The following is a 17,931-nucleotide window of genomic DNA, read 5'->3' as shown; positions in this document are numbered from 1 at the left end:
CGCTCTGTGTCCATGCGGTCGAGCCTGGCCATGAGCTTTCTCTGGTATTCTCGATAATCCTCTTTTTGTTGCTCGGTTCCTTTGGTTGTTCCTTGTCACTTTTGATGCTGCGTTTAGTAGCCTCCTCCTGGGCGATAACTGGTTCCTCCTTCCTCTTGGGTGGCTGCTGGTGTTTTCTTCTTCGGGGGTGGGAGGGGTATCTGCTCCACCTCTTGCTCCTGTTGCGGGGTCAGCAGCGGCAGTGGCGCTTGACTCGCCCTTATTTCTTCTAGTAGTTGGTCGATCCTTGCATCCATCTTCTCATCCATCTTCTGTAGTAGCTTTTCGTTGTTTTCGTATATTTCTCGCCTTGTCACGGGCGGTTCTCCGATGTTCTGGTGTTAACATGGTGGCTGCTGCTTGCTGCGAGGCATTTCTTCCGACTTGGTTCCCTTAACTGCATCCGACCGCTTGAGCTTCCCGTCTCCCCGCTGCGGCGGCGGTGGCGATGGTGGCAGGGGTTTCTGCTGGCTCTCGTGTCTTCCGCAGCTGTTGCTGCGCCGTTGGCTTCCGCTGCGCTCGCTTTTCTCCCTGCTTGGCAGCTGTAGAAAGTCCGATGACGTCATTGGTGGCCTTGTCTTGTGCAGCTGTTGTTGTTCGCGTTCTTCTCGGCGCTGCCATTGTCTTTTCGTGACGACGAAGGGGACCTTGAACTTGAGATTCTATCTGCCGTCGGATGCGCTCCTCCGCATAACTTGCAACGTGGCTTGCATGCCTTTTCGTGGTCTGCGTCGGGGTTGGCCGCCCTGCACGCGAAGCATACTCTGGTCTCCGGGGTTGGACATACGTCGATGCGGTGTCCGACTTTTCCGTAACATCTCCACACTTCATGATGTTTTCTGTAAAGCACGCACTTGAGCAGTGACGCTTGGTATTTTACGTACTGGGCCACTCTCTGTCCTTCAAAGAGGACGATGACCGCTGTAGAATTTCCAATCCTGTGCGTCTCTAGCGCCGTTGGGTTATACTTTGTCACGATCACCTCGTTTATGTCTTCGGGCGTTTCGTCAAATGCGATACCTCTGATGAATCCCTTCGCCGTCCCTCCGGGCGCGGTTCGGTAGGCGGAAACCTCGAATTCCATATTGCCGAATTCGACGGTCCTGATCTTGGTGTAAGTTTCGCCTCTCTGCTCGCTCGGTGTGCTGATGACTAAGATGTTCTGCGCCGCATTGATGCACACCATGTCTTCTCCCTCGTATTCTTTCGCCTTCCCGTGACGACCGACGTCTCAATTCTAGCTACGTTCAGGCCGCCCCTGGGCCTAATCACGATCTTATGGTTGTCTCTGGGGATAGTCGCCGGCATACGGGCTGCTTTCTTGGTATTCTCGGTAACTCGCTTGACAAAGTTAACTCTCTCCTTGGGTCTCGATTGCCGTTCCGTGGTGAAAGATGGTCTCTCACCTTGCGGCTTCTTGGCCTTGCGCATTCTTCTACTCGTCGCAGCCTCCTACTTGAATGTGCGTCTTCCCTCCATCGTTGCCGACTATCGTTGCCGGCAGGGCTTCGGTTGCTGGGCCCTCGCACACCTCCACCGTCGGTTTCGAGGCCATCTTGTCCGTACTCGTCGGGTAGGCCTAACTCCGGGGGGCGTCCGCCCCGGTAGACGTACTCTGTGAGGTTTGTAACCACTTGAGGTTGGTTCGACAGCTTTAAGGGCACCTTATCTTTTGACAGTTGCAACAGCATTCACAACGTACACTGCTAAATCCATCACTTTGTTGAGGTCATAATGCTTCTCTGCGCCTGACACTGAAATTTTCTTTTAAGGAATCGTAATAAATATACTGTCATTGTCCTCTCCTGTCATTGACAATGAATTGAGGAAAAAAAACACATGGGTTCTCTAATATCCTCTTCACACGTCTTCACCTCTTGAAGGTGAATGCTTATTATTCTTTGCCTCGACACTTTCAAGGAATTCCATCACCTCTTGCTGTTTGCTGTAGGCAGAATGCACACAACGTACCCTAACTTGGTTGGTGGCCTCTCCGTGCAGTGGAACATTATTGCATTCTCAGCCTTTGCAATGAGTTATTATTTTCTCTAAGTAACTTTGCCTTCGACAATGTGGAAAAGCGGGAGACGCTCGTTGTTCTCAATGGAGCGCCAAAAAGTTGATTTTCGGTGTCTGAAGTGGAAAGCTATATCTGTAATGCACAGTAGTGCGTCTGCCTCTTGTTCACCATTTCCACAGTCACACTAGCAACATATGCAGCCTTGATGTTCTCAGCCCGAGATCGCTGACGATGTTGCGTGTAGAAGCAGCCCACCACAGTGTCGTGATCTTAAAATCATGACTTCTTAAGTTTCTTGATGCACTATAGCGCATTCAAAACACAATTCACATATCGCGTTTTTGGATCTCGGCACGCATGCTGGCGTTGGTCGTCACGGTTGCGGTCGGCAAGCAGGCATTGCCATATTGAAAGTTCTCCCTCCAAACCATAGAGTGTTGTACTAATAAAGTCTAGTCCATTATAACAGTATTCTAGTGCCAGGGAAATTACATTGCTATGACTGATAATTCGTATTAGTGGGTTGCGAAAAAAAGCCCAGAACAAAAATCAAAACACTTTATTTGCGTGCAGTCAAGGTCGTACTACTGCTTAGTTACAAAAAAGCTGCTGCAGTGGGTGAGCTTTGCTACCGTCACGCAAAGGTAGTGCACATGCTTTTCAAGAACATCTAGGTGCTCCACATCGACGAGTAAAACGTCTTTGGTGAAAAAGTCTCTGAAGGACTGTATCATGCATTTGGCCACCTCTGAAGACACAAGCTGAGTAGGCTGCTCCACCACGCCGTCAAAGTCGTCAATGTTACTGCTGTCCACAGCACGTATCTGTGCAGCGATTGCCTCTTCAGTGAGCCGCTTTAGCGTTTCCAAAACATTGTTTGCATGGAGAAAGTCGTCCAGGCCCGATGCATCATAGTTAAGTGCAGACGACAACATTTGCTCCCCTTCGTCGTCAGGCACTTCACAAGCCTCGCCGGGCATTGTGTCCGCCTCGCCTATTTCGCTTGGGTGACATCGAATGAAGCCCGCCTGCCTAACGCAGTTTTGCACCGTGGAAGCATGGACTCCCCACTATGCTCCAAAGGTAAAATGGACGACCATCAACAGTGTTAACTCCAGATCTGGTTGCTCCTGGTCTTCCTGTGTGGCATGGTCGATGTTGAATAGTAGCCTGTCCAGGACGTGGCGGTGATACAGCACCTTGAAATTGGCGGTAATGCCGGCTTCCATTGGCTGCGGGCCTGCCGTGGTGGTTGGAGGAAGGAAGAAAACTTCCACACTAGACAGTTATGGCATAGAGTGGTGTGCACTGCAATTGTCCAGGACAAGTGCCACCTTCCTCTTCTGCCGTTCCATGCGCTCGCTGACTTCCATGAGCAGCTTGTGGAACAGTGCCCGCATCATCCACGCCTTCCCGTTGGGGCGATACTGCACTGGGATTTTTGAAGCACTTCGAAACAGCGCGGGTTTTTAGACTTTGCAAAGACAAAAGGTGGACACATGTCGCTTCCAGCTGTGTTTGCTCACAAGAACGCGGCAACAAGCAGTTTACTGCGCTTCCAACCCTTACACAGGTCTCCTTTGATGGCGTGGGTTTTCGAGGGAAGCAACTGGAAAAAAAAGTACAGTTTCATCCTCACTGTATACGTCGCGGCCGGCATACTTGTCCAAAATGTTTGGCAGTGTTTCCTCTTCCCACAGGCATCTTGCCTACATGTCAAGGGATGCTGCTTCGCCTGTGATGGCTTTGTACATGATCCCAGCGGATCCAGCGGCCACCTGACTCGAAGTCGTTCTCATGAAGAAGGTAGGCAAACTGCTTCGCCGTCGCTGCCAAGATTGGCCCGCTGATGGGCATGTTCATGGCACGAGTGGCCAGGAACTATACAAACAAAGCGTCTTCACCTTCTTTGCCGGTGCCCTGTCAAACTCTCTTGCTCTGCTTGGATGCATATTTGAGAGAGATCGACTTACACTTGAGTGGCTTCGCGGAGTGGCACAGCCGCCAGTTTCGCTAGGTTGACAAGCCCGCAAAAATCCAAAACTCGGTGTACAGGCTTGATTCATGTATTGAATCATAGCCAAGGAACGTAGGAACAATTTGTATATCTTAGAATTCCTGAAGTAATTGTTAGGCTTAGTATAATTGCCTATATACAATGCATGTATAATTGTTTTGTGCATTTTTTTCTGTTTTTTTTTACGGATAAACTGTAAATAATTGTACCTTTCACAAAACTGTTGTTATGTGTTTGGAAGAGCAATCTATAAGCTACAATTTCATGCATAGCAAGCTAAATCTGCCCAGTAGTTCAAGAGAAAAAAAAAAGTTTTGTGGAGCATTCAAAATCTTGGAGCTTATGTTGCTCTCGAACATACTGTCACTGCATAAATGACCCTGATGAATCCTGTGAGCCAAGGGCATCGCATGCAAGTCTTAGCATGTGGCTTACGTCTAGAAAACAGTACACCTCCTCATTTGTGACAGGGTGTTGAAATGACGTCGCCATTTTGCGCTCATCAGCTAGCGAAGCCCGCAGGTCCGTGACATCGCAGTATTGCAGCTCAGCCCATCACAGGTTAGTGACACTGGGCGAACTTCTGCTTCAGCAAGTTTTGTCGAGCATAGTTTTGTGTCGTTTGCTCTCTGTTTCTCTTCATCCCGTTGATGAGGAAATTCCCGCGGGGGTAAATGCGAGTCGACAGGAAGAACCATAAAAACAATGGCTTCAGTTGCAACGTCAGTGCTGTCATCATCCATCTCAGTTCCGATGTCCACATAGCCTCTCAGCTTCTTCCCATCCCACTCCATGTGCTTTCCTATGGCCATCTCACCTACTACCAGACTGCACAGCAGCTTCTTGGCTCTTTTTTACTTTTATTAGCCTTCGCTCGAATGGCATTCCTTGCGTCCCCCTTAAAACCAGGTTCCCCATTCACTGAGCTGTACCACCTTGTTATTGCGGATGGGTGCGGCAAAGCGCAGTCAGAAGTTTCCCTCGCGTAATTGTATGCCTTCTTGGAATTACACTGCAGGGTTAGTGCAAACATGCGCAGTGTGGCTGAGTACTTCTCACTACTCGGCCTGGCTGGTTCATCACCTTCACTTGTCTGCTTGTGGGTGCACTGAATAACCTCAAGAGGCACTCCAGAAACGCACTTCTCAAACATTCTGCAAGCAGCTTCTGAAACAAGTTGCTTCTGCCTTTAAGTCGTCGACAATTTCGCTCAATGATGCGACCTGTGTCTTGAGCCGACATTCTTGTTGCTGGCTAAACTTCAGCCTCTTTTTGAGATGCCTTCAGCGACGTCACTGCAGTTGTTGGGTCTCCTTCTTAGGGTTTTCAGAGCGTCCGTGATGGCATAGCTGCGATCAGGTAACGATAAATAATAAATTTACGAGCTCAACAAGAATCAGATGCAAATATACGAGAAACAAAGCTACAAAAACCTGTTCGCTAAAAGTACGAGTCAGGCCTGCCCCCCCCCCCCCCCCCCCCAAAAAAAAAGTGCACTGCAGGACATATGAAGAAGGCTGCCAGTGAATTGCTGCTTTTATTCTTTTGTTTTTAAAGCTGATTGCATATCTTGATATATTGCAAAATGAACGTACTCAGACACTTGTATTTTTGTGTTGTCTAACATTAACGTAGATGCAAGCAGTTGTCAAGTTTACCTAGTGTCAACTATCATCAAGCAGCCTGAAGGCCGCAAAAAAGGTTTCGAGTTCCAGAGTGATCGGACTATGCGGTTGGTGTGCAACCATTCGCCGCGCACTGACTTTGTATACCTAGTTGTCTCGCGGTCTCTTCGGTCTCCGATTAGAGATTTGTAAAGAATTCCTACGCTTTTATCCCATATGCCCGCAAATTTTGGCCATCAGGAGACGCATGTGGTTCTGCACCTTTAAAGTGTTCGTCGTTCTACTTAAAACGTCTGTTTTATGCCAAAATACGCGTAACCTGGAAGTTTATGGGGCATTCTGCTTTTTTCTTTGTCACTGAACACCTAACTTCCTAGTGCTAACGAGACAAGTCCATACATTATGCAGGATTAAAACAATGAAAGCCACTGTTATATGAAACTATATACTGAATATTGTTTGCCAAGTAAATATGGTTTACTGACTTCATTGTGCTCAATTCCCAGCTGCTGGCTTTCCAACGATAAGCTCTGCTTCTGCATTTTTGCCTCGGCTATTTTCAATTAAAGCTGCTGAAGCAGTGTAAGCTACTGTGTTGTTGTTCTCTTTCTTACGAGCTTGCTGATAACTTGCTTAGAGGCGTAATCTATTCGAAAACAAGTTACCGCTCTACTGCAGGTATCGTTAGGGGTGGCGAGGCCACGCGTGCAGGAGCCTAAAACAGAAGATGCGTCTACTTCGGGTTCCGATTCCAGACTGAGTTTATTGGGAGAATCTCGAGAGAAGGAGAAAGAAGTATACATAGAAAAGAATGGGAAGGGTTGCTGCAGACATCCACCGCAACGAAGCGTCCTTTTGGGAGCGGGCAGCGTGGGAACGTCGTGTTCATTTCCTAGCGTTCACTCACTGTGCGCAAAACACACACACACACACACACACTGACCTCGCAGGTCACAGCACAGACATAACACTCGTGCGCCGGTGTCCTCGGGAAAACAGACGCTCTTCGAATGGGCCTCCCCGAACCCCGAGGGCCGTTCCGAAGGCGCCCACGGCGGTCATACTAGGTGTCGGGTGACAGGACCCAGGGGCTGTACCTGATTCACTGGAGGCAAGCAAGCTTATGTGAACTTCGTCTGCGTGTGGCGCTGACGCTTCTTCTGTCTCGTCTCTCGTGTTGGCTGCAGCTCCTTACAATAAAAAACAACATACCGTTCCGACACCCCATCTGACGTGCCACTACCATTACCCCCGCGCCACTGTTGGCGACTTCCCACGCCTGCATATTTACTGCCCCATCCCCGTTCATTTGCTAGTTGGATGCTTCCCTGTCTCGCACAGTTTACTGCTTTGTTATTTCCTGCACCTGACGTGAAAGCAAGATGTAGCTGCCTGAAGCGGCCTTGGGGTGCGCTGTTTTCTTCCTCGGTCTCCGCTGGGCAAGCCTTGCTTTGTTGGCCCTTGCAAAGAAGTCACTGACATGGCGACTTGACTTCCTTGCAATCAATAGCTGCACTGTGTGCGCTTAAAAACTTCTCCACGTCTCCACGGACGCATCATTTCCTTCATCGATGTTGGAGCGGCATGCTCCAAGAGCTCGGCGATGTCCGAAGTTTCTACCGTGTCGGCTTCGACTTGCACATTGGGAGGGGGGGGTTCGTTCTGCTGCACAAAGCCCACTTTTTTAAAACAGGTGCTTATGGTAGAGGCGTTCACCTCTTACCACGCTCCACACACGAAGCACACAGCCTTCAACAGACTGATCTTTAAGTCCGGCACCTGCTTCGACGTGCCAGCACAATTGATAGCTGAAATTAGCCGCTCCAGCACACACCGCCAGTACAATGCCTTAAAGTTGGAGATTATGATGCTGGCTGGCATGCAACAGCTGTAGGCTTGTTTTAGTGTTTAGTGTTGGGTGGTAGAAATATCAATTCAATGGAAGGATGCTGGCAGTCAGCCCACTGTCTGGGATGAGTCAAACATACAAGGAGAAATCGCCATACTTTGACAGTGGAAGTTTATGCTACCCAAGCCAGCACGTATCTCCAGTACATAAAAATACCTGCCATCTTGCATTTTCACATAGCAGGAGCGAGTCCCTTCCAACCTGGTCACGTGAATACCTTGACAGTTCAGGTACTGCTGCATACCTCTCAACAAACAAGTTCTTGAAGCACTCTAGCGTACTCACTACATGTTGTGCCAGTTGAAGTACACGTCTGAACCACTTCTTGCACCGTGGATGAAGATCACTTTTTGGTGATGCAAGGCAGGCCGGAAGTGTGATCTGCCTTTACGTTGTATGGTATGACTCCCGCATGACGCCTCTTTCGGCGACTTGGACAGGAACGAACTTAGCTGCTGACACAGGCGCAAAGCCTATCCGATACTGTCTTCAAATGGGAATGTTGAGGAACCCTAAAGTGGCCAAGGCATTCATGTTGCTTTGGAAGTGCGCAACAGCTGGTGCACATTGAATGTCAGTGACTTGTCGTCATACAGAGTGTTCATCTGTGGAACAAATTTGCAAAACAGTGTCTCGGTTTCTTGAATTGCACTCTCTTTAACTACTTCTGTTAACAAAAGAAAAACTGCCTTAGCAAAAAGTGCAAAGTGGGACTGCCTCCAAGCACACCGGGTGAACATAGGAAGCTCTACAAAAGAAGGCAATGCCGCCATTGTGTCGCTTATCAAAAAGTGTGCTGTGACAGAGTTCATTTTGAGCTAACAATGTGAGCGTGGCAGTCGTCGAGCGGGAGGATCACTTTCCGCCCCTGCCCCTTGGTTATGTCTTTGAACTCGTGCAGCCATTCCGTGAAAAAAGTCACGAGTCGTCCAGGATTTCGTATTGCTGCGATAGCGAATCGAGATGTACTCGTTTCTGAAGCACGTTGGCTTCCTGGAGCGACCTATCACGAAGGACTTGACGTGATGGCTCCCATCCATATTGGCGCACAGCACACTGACCCTTAGCTTGGAGTGCTTCCCACTGGAGGATGGATCGCATTTGAGTTTGTAGGTCTTTGATGGCAGCATTTGAAAAAAAAAAAAAAAAAATGCGGTTTTATCACTGTTGTATATGTCCCTTTTCATGTAGCGCTCCAACACAATGGGCATCTTCTTCTGCAGCCACTATTCTTTCGCCTCCGCATCTAACGACGCCGCTTCTCCCACCACATTTTTATAGACTATGCTGTGCTGCTTCTTAAACCGCTGAATCCAGTCTCAACCAGGCTTGAACCTCCCTCTTCCAAAAAAGAAAACTAACTTCACCTTTGCAGCCAGTACAGTCAAACCCGGCTATAACGAACCCGTATAGAGCAAATTATGCTATATATCAAACAAAAATAAATCAGTTACGGAAATATACGCGAAACATATTCCTTATAACGAAGTTCAATTCTGATATATCAAACTCCGCGTGCCATAGAATGGTCGCTAAAATGCATGGTCTCGGATCGGCGATAGAGATGTTGATTGGGCGCGACCACTGAGCAAAGGCCGCGACTGAGACATTGTGCCTCGTATAGAGCGACATGACTCCCGACACTTTCGCGACTGTTTTCGACGCACTCATGACGGAACTTGCCGGTCAGTGAATCCGGACCAAGACGGCAGCTCGCCAACCTTCCCGATGCTGTGCCGAAAGGAGTGCCCTTCGAAGATTTCCTGAGTGTCGACGACAACGTTGCCGTCACTGTAAGCCGCTCGGACGCGGACACCGTCAGCAGCACCGCCGTGATGCCGATGAAAAGCACCAAGGAGGCAGATGGTGGCGCGAGTGAAAGCCCTCCGACGCGTAATGGAGTGGTTTCGGCAGTCGACGTCCTCCGCCAATATTTCTTCGATATTGAAGGACACGGACTCGAACTGGTGCAAACAATGTCTCGTGTAAAGAATGCTGTGCTAGTTGAAGCTGCCGAAACGAAAGGGCAAATAAAAATCACCTTTTTTTTTTGGAAGTAGGCAGCTAAGGCGGAAAGTGGCTTTATTATTTGCAATAAATAAATTTTTTGTCTATGGTAATGACATACCTCAGTTTGTTCGTTTCTTCATGCGGGGATGGCGGGGGGATTTCTGCGTATTGCGCACGCGTAACAATAAACTCGTTATTACCTGCTATATCGAACTATTGGACATATCGAACTAATCGTGGCGCATATTGCAGTTCGCTGTAACCGGGTTTGACTGTATTGGCCCAGTGATGGGCACATTCTGCTCATGCGTAGCAAGGAACCACTGGTAAAGTGTGTCTTGAATATTGGGGTACAAAGGTCTCCAATCCTTTTCCATTGGTTGGCATGACCACTGGCTCAGGCCTTCATGATAGTCGCGTTACTCATTTTCAAAATCATTAATATCGTCGACCGTCCACGCCCATGCTTCTTGACAAGAGCGCTCACCTTGAAGCCACTGCGAGAGTCTTCCAAAATCCTTTGCTTCGTTTCCAGCTCTGGGGCAGCTTTGCGCTATTGTGGAATATTGTGGAATAACGTTACTGTAGAATATCGCTACGTGCTGCTCACTTCTAGCCATCTTCTTCCCGAGCGTACACATGCGCCTATTGCACTTTGGCTATGGTGGCTGTAGGGGTAGGGTGGCTGGGAGGAGAGGTGTGAAAGCGGCCGCAAAAACCGGTCCCACTGCCGTAAGGGGCACTGAACGCAGGAGCGCCGTTTGAGTGAAGCAGACGACGTGTTGTGCCGCGTTGAGTGAGCCTGTGGAATCTGGCTTGCGGTAGCTGGTGCGCACTGTTCATTCTTCTAGTCTGCCTCACCGTCGCTTTGTTGAAGCAACTTCTTGTATATTTCATGCTTCAATGTTCACTTCAGTGCCCTGTAACGTCAGGAGTAGCAGCACAGTCAGACACTCACGAAACAGCGCCCCTCGAGACATAGATCTGATCCCGATGTGTGTAGCGCTTGGTTGGCCAGCGTGTGTAGCGCTTGGTTTGCCAGCTGTGCTGTTTCTTGTGGACTTTCATCGCTGGGGCTACACACTGCGGTAATGCTAAACTGACCTGGACGGCAGACTAGCCAATTTTTTAGGGACTATAGTTTGTCCTCCCGGCGGGTGTTAAGGGATACAGCCCTGCCCTATTGCTTTGTGGCTGTTTTCTGTTCCCCGTGGGGTGTTCTAAATTCCTAAGCATTGTGTCTTTCGTTGTGGGCCTCTTCTCCTGATCATCTGGGGTGGCGGTATGTTTGGCTCTCGCCTGGTGTACTGTGGGATCGATCGCCATTGGTCGCAGCTTCCCTTCCACTTGGGTCGCTTTCCTGCTCTCTTTCCTCCTCAGCTGCCGGTTCTTGCTCGGTTGCGACTGGTTCTCGAACGGTACTGCGGGTGGTGGCTGAGTCATTCTTGAGTGGCTCGTCAACGGCATCTCCCTCTTCCTCGACAGCTTGTTCCATGTCGGTGGTGGTGGTGGCCTCACCACTGGTGGAGATGTTGTCAGGGGCTGCCTATCCTTTACTTACCTCGGCAGCATAAACAACCCCTGCCTGGGAGGAAAACTATGGGGTCATCGACTCCTGGATTTTTTGTATACCCATGAGCTCGTCGAGTGTTTGAATCATGCGCTGTCATTTAGCCCTAGCCGCATAGCTTCGCTCGGAGGTGGAGCTCTTGTGTCCGAAAGTGTTGTGCACTGCGGCCGCATCTGGCCGAGCATTTCGCGGCGTAGACACGTGGCAGGCCGGCCAGCTGCTTCGATCAGGACCATGTTTCCGTACACGGGGACTTGGTGGGGTAGCACATCGAGGGAGTTCACATCCTTTGGCACAGTTTGCACTACCCTCGTAGTGCTCACCATGTGGTGCATGTTCAGGCGGCACCACTTCTCGAACGAAACACTCGTCACAGCACCGAAGCGTTCTGATTGCTGCACAAGGAGTTCGTTAGGCATAGTTGTCGGCACCCAGTGGAGTTTCACGGTTTTTTCTTGGTTATTGGGTGGATGACGAAGCACCTTTTCCCCTTGGCCTCTATTTCACCCCTTGAGGCAAGTTCCTTCATATCTTGGGCCGAGTGTGATGTAATCATCCGGACATGATTAAAGTGAAATGGGCCTAGTTTGGTGGTCTTCCTCATGCCGGTCGCAGCACTGAGTGCCGCTATGACGTCTTCAATCTTGTAAGGCTGGGCCGACGGATCGCCATGCAGAAAAAGCGAGTTTTCACTCTTCTTACCGGTTAGCAGGGTTGGTAGCAGCGTGCAGTAGACTGTCGAAGTGGCACAGGGGACCGGTACAGGGGACCAGCTCCAGTGCACCAGTGGCGCAGGGGACCGCTTCGGTGCGCCGCCTTCTGCACTTATGCCTTCCACTCTCGGGCAGCCATTTCCCTGCATGACTGCTCACTCTGAGAGCTGGGGAGAGAACAAGGTGACGAGGTGCAAGAATAGGGCATACAGTGCTTGGGCGTGTAGTTTTCGTCATGCTTCAGAAATTCCGGTAGCTATAACGTCTTTTTATCATGAACTGATCATGCAGATTAGCCCCCTAATGCTAATTCCACAAGAAGTTTAGCCAGACCTCTCTCGTTTAACTCGTTTAACGCTGTTTCAGTGGCCCAAAGGTGTTTTCAATGGCCACTCTTTGCTCACTGTGCCTCTTGTTGAAGTTTTTTTTTCATGTCAGTAATGTGCCCTCACTTTTCTTGTAATGGTTGTCATGAGCCACTACATGAAGGGGTATGTCATCCAGTCATGCTGAGAGGCTTTTATAGCCTATGCCGAAAATTGGCGTTGGCAGCGCATAGGTATCTGCTCCTAACACTGCTACTTGGCAATCAATCCATGCAGAGACTGGCTGTATCCCAGGAGATTGCAGTCGAAGTCCCTTTCAGACGCATTGTTGCCCTCATAATCGTCTTGCCACAATGATCTTGTGGCAAGACGATTACTACAAAAAGTCGCGATCTCCCCAACGCAGGCCAAATTGGTCATGAAAGGAATGTACCATTTTAATTACAGCTTTCCAACAAGAAAAGCTTGGTTGAATTTGTCTTATGGCAGCCAGTTGCTGCTAGAGAAGAAAAAAAAAGTGTGATTGTGTGGTGTTGCTTAGGCAGATGCTTGTAAGTGGCAGTTGTGTGCTGCTGTGACAGCCACACTATTGACCATGCTCAGCTTCTTTCTGTGCCAAGAGGCCTTGCATCACCTGGTTGCATCTGCCAGAAGCTTGTTGACATACTCTGCAAAAAATAAAAAATGCTGTGTTATTATCACACTGGTAGTTCCTGGACTAGCAGGTTAGCGCTTTCACTTATCAACATAAAGCATCAGCAGTAGTCATTTTCACACCCTGGCATTGGAATCTAGGGATCGACCAACCACTTCTAAAGCTGGATGTGCCGAAACCTGCTTGAGAAAGCTTTCGTGGCTATGACGCTGCCACCTCTGCAGCTAGGCTGGGAATGCTAGCTGATATTTCTTGTGGCTCTCCCCTGTCCTGCACAAATCCAACTTACCACCGTGTGATTACCCTTCTTATCCCCCCACATGTGACACTTTCCCGTTTTCGAGACTGTCGAGGTATGGGCTGATGCACGCCATTGCATAGTGGCATTTGTGAGCCCAGTAGGACTGGGCCATAAAGGATATCAGAGTTCCAACTTTTAGTATGCTTGCGGTGCTTAGCAAATGTTGGGCTTGTCTTCACTGGCAAACACTTAAGTGCCCTTCCCTCTCTTTGGGCATTTTAACCTTGAATTGCTCGTCCCCTGCCTGGGTCACCGCTTGCCCCCTCGAAGCATTTTCGTTGTAGTGGAGGGCAGCAAGCTTCTCCCTGAGAAGCAACAAATATCACTCGATCTGCCAAAGTCACTTGCCGTCACGAGACTACCTGGCTTTCATCCTTTCCTCCGAAAGGGCGGTGGATTTGGGAGCGAAGCGAATGAGCAGGTTGTTGAAAGACTCTAGGCAGTATGTCTGCACCTTTGGGACAGCTGGCGAATATTGTACTGGGGGCTGGGGCCGTCCAGGATGGACTGGATGGGGCTTAAGGGGAGACACTGCTCTTAAAAAAACTTTTTTAATTTTTGAGTAAACTCTGTGAAACTTGTCAGACTTGTTGCTTTTCCTCCACTGATTCTAAATATGGCATTATTTTTTTTGTTGGTCAATTAGGTCCCGAGATAATTAGAGGTAATTAATCATTTTTGGAGGAACAATAGACAAAACTGTGTTGGTAAGAAAACTTTAATCTTTACATTTTCCAACACCATGAACACTGGTGAGTGCAATAAGACAATCAGTTTTTTTATGCGTCGCTTGGAACTAATTTTACAGCTCATTAAACCTTGGTGGCAACACTGGCAAGGAGCCATTTTGAGTGCCAACTTCAAACACTGAAGTTTAATGAGCTGTAAAATTAGTTCCAAGCGACGCATAAAAAAACTGATAGCCTTATTGCACTCACCAGGGTTCATAGAGTTGGAAAATGTAAAGATTACAGTTTTCTGACCAACACAGTTTTATCTATTGTTCCTCCAAAAATGGTTAATTACCTCTAATTATCTCGGGACCTAATTGATTAACTAAAAAAATAATGCCATATTTGAAATCAGTGGGGGAAAAGCAGCAAGACTGACTAGTTTCACAGAGTTTACTTAAAAATTAAAAGAAATAGTTTTAAGAGGGGTGTCCCCCCTTAAGGAAGGCTGTGGAATGTGTTTTAAGCCAAAATTATGCAATAGAATTTTCCTATTTCAATATCTGAGAGGGTGTAGGGGTTTTGAGGATAAATAGCCTACAGCAGCTCCTCCTTTCCATTCACGCATTTCTAGCTAGAGTGTAAAGCAGGGTGGGAGAAAAGCGGCAATGCTGCATGGAGGTGTAAAAGGGTATGGGGATTTTCATTAAGAGAATAGCTGTTCTTCAACCTAATAGAGCCAGGCTTTATCCTTGTGCTGTTGACCTGATTGTTGCTGTTAGATTGGCCCCAATGGAAGGTAATCTTGTTCGCATAAAGAGATGGTTGAAACATAAAGTTGTATTCAATTTAGTCGGGGAAGAAGCTGGCACATGACCTTCTAGGACACTTTGGTCATCAAACACAAATTCGCCGTATGCAAGGCTTTGTTAGTGCAGTTTTGCATCACTGCCACGAACAAGTCACCTGGTGTCATTCATTCTCGGTCCCCAAGAGGCTCGCTCATGCAGGTACTCGACAAATGGCCCCGTGCGGCCATCATGTTTGTCACAGATGTGGTTCAGCAGGCTCTTCCACATGCAGAGGCTGAGCTCTGCGTCCGCTTTGGTCATTGCAGCCACGAAGTGGAGGTGGTTGGCGTTGCACTGCATCCACGGCTGTATGAGTGCACAGCTCTGGCTGTTGCAGGCAGCCCTCAACTTCTTCTGGATGCTCATGATGAGCAATACAGTGCCAAGACGGTCATATGCTGGCTACGTGAAAGTGGACGTCTGCACTTACCGTTAGCAACGTGCCAGGTGTCAACATAGTGCTACATCCTACATCCTCTCTTTCCTGCGGAAGCTCCTGATAAGGGGGTGGCGTTCTACAGCAGCAAAAGAAAGAAAAAAACGTGGCCTTGTAACGCAACTCCCGCTAAGGCAAGAGGCAAATTGTAATCGCAATCCTACAGCCTAGAAAACTGGTTCTCTCTCTCTTTTTTTATATTTCACTCATCATTTCCCTTCAATAGCAAGGCCTGCAACAGGCAGTTGTGAAAATTTTAGCAAACCATAGTTTGGGAGCCTTTGGCGTAGTAGTAGTAGAAGTAGTAAGAACTTTATTAGCAGAAATGGGGCACAAGCGCCCCGGGTGGGGTGGGGGGAAATGAAGGGTGCAGGGGAAGGTAAAACACCTCGGGCATTCACAAGTTCACAAGTTCAGGTTCACTCAGCACTGGCACGTTTCACACGGCTTCTCTTGGAGTAGCTGCAGCAAGCTTGAGAGAAGTTGGTTCAGATCGTGAATACACAAGTTTGTATAGGCCGTTGGCTAAGGCGTATTCTGTTACCTGTTCAAGAAATGAAGGCTCTGTTCTCGAGTACCTTGCAATCACGCAGTTCTTTCTCAATGCTTGCAGAAGCTTGTGTGTGCATAAGCTTCTGCAGCAAGTGTTTTCGGCAAATGTTTAGGAAATTACAAGGACCGTTAGGTTGCAGTCTACGTGCACTCAGGAATCCATGTTGACGCGCCCCGTTGCCCAGAGCTTCCAGGTAATTGCAGAGACCCTCCTTGCTCCATGGGTGCGCTGTTTGGCACCGCGTGACTGCACAGGAATATGCCAGTTGGAACATCGCAGTGCGTGCTTGGGTCATTGCACTTGTTGGTGTATTGCTTACTACTGGCTTGACTGTGGCGTGCTTGCAGGGCAGGATACAGCCAGTCTGCTTCTCGTTGAGCACATTTGTGCGGTATTTTGCACTGTGCCCTGGAGAGTTGCAGCGACCATCCCCAGTCAGGTCCACTGGAGTGCACTCCACACTTAGCACAAGCTCTGCTTGCTTTTCCTGGAAAAGCTAAGCACAAAGTGGACAGGCTGTCGTGACAAGAGCAGTCAAGTTGATATCTTCAGCCAAAATGCACACTCACAAGATGTTGTTAGTGGTGGTGAGGCTGTGTTGTATGTGTAGTGTTTTCTTACGTTTATTTGTTTTTTGTTTCCTACCATAATTTTACAACCTATAGTTCATACCACAAGCTGCATGCAGCGCTGTGGAGGCTACATTGTTGTCAATAGAGCGCCAACTGAGGGCGCCTTACTCACCGTGAAGGAAAGCGACAAAGGGCGCCGGGGCCTTGTAGTTCCACCAGCCGAGAGGGGTCAAGAAAACGCCCTTTCAAGGCCCCCTTTACAGTGAGTTAGGCGCCCTCAGTGGGGGCTCTATTGACAGCAACGTAGCCTCCACAGTGCTGCATGCAGCTTGTGGTATGAACTATGTTCCCAGGAAGCATCGAGTTTGCTGTGCAAAACAATCGTAACCTGCGCTTATTACTGATGCGTAGGAAGATGCCGTCATGCTGTGACACCAACTCGGGGACGTATTAAGGGAAAATGCACTCTTTGATAGGATATGGTACACAGGATCTGCACAGGTCCTTGGAAACCCTTGAATTTGTAAGTGTCATTTTTAAGGCCTTGAAAGTTTTGGAATTTTTTAGTGGCCCTTAATTTAAAACCCCCTTGATTTCTTTCACGGTCATAATGAGTGGCTCTCTTATCACACGAATTCAAAGTGTTTGTCATTGACTTTAAGATTTAACTAATGTAGAGAAATGTAACAATCAAGTTTCAGTGTAGACTCGAATGTGAACATATTTGACAGAGTTCTGTCTGGTGGGGTTGAAGTTGAGGAGGAGGCAAATACACCAACAAGGGTGGTGTTCGTCTTTTGTTGAGCGTACAGTTCTAGCTCCAAGTTAGAAAGCTGAGACTACAGAAGACTTGTGGGAGTTTGGGTGATAAGAATCAAATTGTAGGTAGTAGCCAGTAGAGGTGGGTTTCCTGTACACTGTGAAATTGAGTCGATCTGGCTGCCTTTTCATCAAAACATCGAGGAATGGTAAGGTGCTATCCGTTTCTTTTTCCATGGTGAACTGGATGGCTGGTTCGATCAAATTTATACCCCTGTCACACGGCAGATCTAATGACATTTAGAGCAAATGTCATTCGCTCTAAATGTCATTAATTTGGCGCTACACGAGAATACCGAATGACATTTAGCGGTTAACTGAGGTCCCGAACCTCAGTTAGTGGCCAAATGAGTAGCCTCGACAGCAGCAGCGCGTCCCTAGACAGGAAAATTCAGTAATAAACCAAAGCATACTGTTGCTGAAGACTCAGTAAACTTACATTTTCTTCTTTTTGTTCTTGTTCAAATAAAGAAAGGCAAACAAGTACTAACAAAAAAGAAAATCTCTTCCTGTGCGCGCGCTGCCCTAATCCGGATTTTTAGCAGACTTTTCTTGGCTTGTGGTGTCTATTGATGTCCCCTAAATCAGTGGTGTTCTTTTTTTTTGTGTAAAAAAGTAATTGTTCTTAACATTTTCTAAAAAAAAAAATATTACGCGCAAAAACGTTCTACATGCACTTGAAATGTAATTTTGCGGCTTTGCGAGCTTGCTAATCGTGACCGCTATCACAATCAAATGACATTTGTTCTGCCGTGTAGACCCGCACGGCCGAGCCGAATGTCATTAACAGCTGACGTCATTCAGTTTGAAGGACATTAGATTTGCCGTGTGACAGGGGTATTAG

The 17,931-nt window shown here is 48.2% G+C and overlaps 1 long non-coding RNA gene and 1 pseudogene across 4 annotated transcripts in view; both read left to right on the top strand.

The window, feature by feature from the left end:
- Positions 1-17,931, top strand: part of LOC144146929 (uncharacterized) — a 113,039-nt gene that overhangs the window by 49,790 nt on the left and 45,318 nt on the right. The gene's annotated exons all lie outside the window — the stretch shown is intronic.
- LOC144144777 (uncharacterized) lies at positions 13-5,528 on the top strand (annotated as a pseudogene).

Source organism: Haemaphysalis longicornis, unplaced genomic scaffold, assembly GCF_048455015.1.
Source record: "Haemaphysalis longicornis isolate Haplotype H1 unplaced genomic scaffold, Haemaphysalis longicornis Haplotype H1 scaffold_7, whole genome shotgun sequence".
NCBI lineage: Eukaryota > Metazoa > Arthropoda > Arachnida > Ixodida > Ixodidae > Haemaphysalis > Haemaphysalis longicornis.
The sequence above is the reverse complement of the archived record's forward strand: the minus strand, read 5'-3'. Positions and strand labels throughout refer to the sequence as shown.